Source organism: Aedes albopictus, chromosome 3, assembly GCF_035046485.1.
Source record: "Aedes albopictus strain Foshan chromosome 3, AalbF5, whole genome shotgun sequence".
NCBI classification, from domain to species: domain Eukaryota; kingdom Metazoa; phylum Arthropoda; class Insecta; order Diptera; family Culicidae; genus Aedes; species Aedes albopictus.
Window position 1 is genome coordinate 211,516,279 of NC_085138.1, and position 4,598 is coordinate 211,520,876.

A 4,598-nucleotide genomic window follows, 5' to 3' on the forward strand; every position below is an offset into this window, starting at 1 on the left:
AAACCCACACGGATTTTCAAATACTTGGGCGCAAACGCTTCCTTATTGTCCCAGCTAACTCCCAATATGCGGGTTGTGACCTTTCAGTTAGCCAAAACCTTAGCCTCCAAACTTTTGTGGGGGCTTGTGCTTGAAAATCAGATCAATCTACGAACAAAATTGCAAAATCCGTATTTCATGAATTTTTTCAGTAAACCCACACGGATTTTCAAATACTTGGGCGCAAACGCTTCCTTAGGGTCCCAGCTAACTCCCAATATGCGGGTTGTGGCCTTTCAGTTAGCCAAAACCTTAGCCTCCAAATTTTTGTGGGGGCTTGTGCTTGAAAATCAGATAAATCTAAGAACAAAATTGCAAAATCCGTATTTCATGATTTTTTTTTCAGTAAACCAACACGGATTTTCAAAAACTTAATAGCAATCGCTTCCTTAGAGTCCCAGCTAACTCTCAATATACGGGTTGTGACCTTACGGTTGCCAAAACCTTACGGTTGCCAAAACCTTAGCCTCCAAACTTTTGAGGGGGCTTGTGCTTGAAAATCAAATCAATCCACGAACAAAATTGCAAAATCCGTATTTCATGAAGTTTTTTGAGTAAACCCACACGGATTTTCAAATACTTGGGCGCAAACGCTTCCTTAGGGTCCCAGCTAACTCCCAATATGCGGGTTGTGACCTTTCAGTTAGCCAAAACCTTAGCCTCCAAACTTTTGTGGGGGCCTGATGCTTGAAAATAAGATCAATCTACGAACAAAATTGCAAAATCCGTATTTCATGAATTTTTTCAGTTAACCCAGACGGATTTTCAAATCCTTGGGCGCAAACGCTTCCTTAGGGTCCCAGCTAACTCTCAATATGCGGGTTGTGACCTTCCAGTTAGCCAAAACCTTAGCCTCCAAATTTTTGTGGGGGCTTGTGCTTGAAAACCAGATAAATCTAGGAACAAAATTGCAAAATCCGTATTTCATGATTTTTTTTTTCCAGTAAACCAACAATAATTTACAAAAGCTTAGGAGCATTCGCTTCCTTAGGATCCCAGCCAACTCCCAAATTGCGGGTTGTGACCTTTGGGTTTGCCAAAACCTTAGCCTCCAAACTTTTGTGGGGGCTTGTGCTTGAAAATCAGATAAATCTAAGAACAAAATTGCAAAATCCGTTTTTCATGATTTTTTTTCAGTAACCCAACATGGATTTTAGAATACTAAGGTGCAAACGCTTCCTTAACTTCCAAACTTTTGTGGGGGCTTGTGCTTGAAAATCAGATAAATCTACGAACAAAATTGCAAAATCCGTATTTCAAGATTTTTTTTTCAGTAAACCAACATTCATTTTCAAATACTTGAGCGCAAACGCTTCCTTAGGGTCCCAGCTAACTCCCAATATGCGGGTTGTGACCTTTCGGTTTGCCAAAACCTTAGCCTCCAAACTTTTGTGGGGGCTTGTGCTTGAAAATCAGATCAATCTACGAACAAAATTGCAAAATCTGTATTTCATGATATTTTTTTCAGTAAACCAACATTAATTTTCAAATACTGAGGAACAATCGCTTCCTTAGGGTCCCAGCTAACTCCCAAAATGCGGGTTGTGACCTTTGGGTTTGCCAAAACCTTAGCCTCCAAACTTTTGCGGGGGCTTGTGCTTGAAAATCAGATCAATCTACGAACAAAATTGCAAAATCCGTATTTCATGAATTTTTTTCAGTAAACCAACATGGATTTTCATACACTTAAGTGCAAACGCTTCCTTAGGGTCCCAGCTAACTTCCAGTATGTGGGTTGTGACCTTTCGGTTTGCCAAAACCTTAGCCTCCAAACTTTTGAGGGAGCTTGTGCTTGAAAATCAGATCAATCTACGAACAAAATTGCAAAATCCGTATTTCATGATTTTTTCAGTAAGCCAACATTAATTTTCAAATACTTGGGCGCAAACGCTTCCTTAGGATCCCAGCTAACTCCCAATATGCGGGTTGTGGTATCAGTTAGCCAAAACCTTAGCCTCCAAACTTTTGGGGGGGCTTGTGCTTGAAAATCAGATAAATCTAAGAACAAAATTGCAAAATCCGTATTTCAAGAATTTTTTTCAGTAAACCAACCTGGATTTTCAAATACTTGGGCACAAACGCTTCCTTAGGGTCCCAGCTAACTCTCAATATGCGGGTTGTGGCCTTTCAGTTAGCCAAAACCTTAGCCTCCAAAATTTTGTAGGTGCTTGTGCTTGAAAATCAGATAAATCTAAGAACAAAATTGCAAAATCCGTATTTCGTGATTTTTTTTCAGTAAACCAACATTCATTTTCAAATACTTGGGCGCAAACGCTTCCTTAGGGTCCCAGCTAACTCCCAATATGCGGGTTGTGACCTTTCGGTTTGCCAAAACCTTAGCCTCCAAACTTTTGTGGGGGCTTGTGCTTGAAAATCAGATCAATCTACGAACAAAATTGCAAAATCCGTATTTCATGAATTTTTTTTAGTAAACCCACACGGATTTTCAAATACTTGGGCGCAAACGCTTCCTTAGGGTCCCAGCCAACTCCCAAAATGCGGGTTGTGACCTTTGGGTTTGCCAAAGCCTTAGCCTCCAAACCTTTGTTGGGTGCTTGTACTTGAAAATCAGATAAATCTAAGAACAAAATTGCAAAATCCGTATTTCATGATTTTTTTCAGTAAACCAACATGGATTTTCAAATGCTTGGGTGCAAACGCTTCCTTAGCGTCCCAGCTACCCAGCTAACTCCCAATATGCGGGTTGTGACCTTTCGGTTTGCCAAAACCTTAGCCTCCAAACTTTTGTGGGGGCTTGTGCTTGAAAATCAGATCAATCTACGAACAAAATTGCAAAATCCGTATTTCATGAATTTTTTTCAGTAAACCAACACGGATTTTAAAAAATTTAAGAACAATCGCTTCCTTAGGGTCCCAGCCAACTCCCAATATGCGGTTTGTGACCTTTCGGTTTGCCAGAACCATAGCCTCCAAACTTTTGTGGGGGCTTGTGCTTGAAAATCAGATCAATCTACGAACAAAATTGCAAAATCCGTATTTCATGAATTTTTTTCAGTAAACCAACATGGATTTTCAAACACTTGAGTGCAAACGCTTCCTTAGGGTCCCAGCTAACTCTCAATATGCGGGTTGTGACCTTTCGGTTTGCCAAAACCTTAGCCTCCAAACTTTTGTGGGAGCTTGTGCTTGAAAATCAGATCAATCTACGAACAAAATTGCAAAATCCGTATTTCCTGAATTTTTTTCAATAAACCAACCCGGATTTTCAGATACTTAGGAGCAATCGCTTTCTTAGGGTCCCAGCTAACTGCCAATATGCGGGTTGCGACCTTTCGGTTTGCCAAAACCATAGCCTCCAAACTTTTGTGGGGGTTGTGCTTGAAAATCAGATAAATCTAAGAACGAAATGGCAAAATCCGTATTTCAAGATTTTTTTTCAGTAAACCAACATGGATTTTCGAGTACTTAGGTGCAAACGCTTCCTTAACTTCCAAACTTTTGTGGGGGCTTGTGCTTGAAAATCAGATAAATCTAAGAACAAAATTGCAAAATCCGTATTTCAAGAATTTTTTTCAGTAAACCAACATTCATTTTCAAATACTTGGGCGCAAACGCTTCCTTAGGGTCCCAGCTAACTCTCAATATGCGGGTTGTGACCTTTGGGTTTCCAAAACCTTAGCCTCCAAACTTTTGTGGGGGCTTGTGCTTGAAAATCAGATCAATCTACGAACAAAATTGCAAAATCAGTATTTCATGAATTTTTTTCAGTAAAACAACATGGATTTTCAAATACTTGGGCGCAAACGCTTCCTTAGGGTACCAGCTAACTCCCAATATGCGGGTTGTGACCTTCCAGTTAGCCAAAACCTTAGCCTCCAAATTTTTGTGGGGGCTTGTGCTTGAAAATCAGATAAATTCAGGAACAAAATTGCAAAATCCGTATTTCATGAATTGTTTCCAGTAAACCAACAATAATTTACAAAAGCTTAGGAGCAATCGCTTCCTTAGGATCCCAGCCAACTCCCAAAATGCGGGTTGTGACCTTTGGGTTTGCCAAAACCTTAGCCTCCAAACTTTTGTGGGGGCTTGTGCTTGAAAATCAGATAAATCTACGAACAAAATTGCAAAATCCGTATTTCATGATTTTTTTTCAGTAAACCAACATGGATTTTAGAATACTTAGGTGCAAACGCTTCCTTAACTTCCAAACTTTTGTGGGGGCTTGTGCTTGAAAATCAGATAAATCTAAAAACAAAATTGCAAAATCCGTATTTCAAGATTTTTTTTCAGTAAACCAACATTCATTTTCAAATACTTGGGCGCAAACGCTTCCTTAGGGTCCCAGCTAACTCCCAATATGCGGGTTGTGACCTTTCGGTTTGCCAAAACCTTAGCCTCCAAACTTTTGTGGGGGCTTGTGCTTGAAAATCAGATCAATCTACGAACAAAATTGCAAAATCCGTATTTCATGATATTTTTTTCAGTAAACCAACATTAATTTTCAAATACTTAGGAGCAATCGCTTCCTTAGGGTCCCAGCTAACTCTCAAAATGCGGGTTGTGACCTTTGGGTTTGCCAAAACCTTAGCCTCCAAACT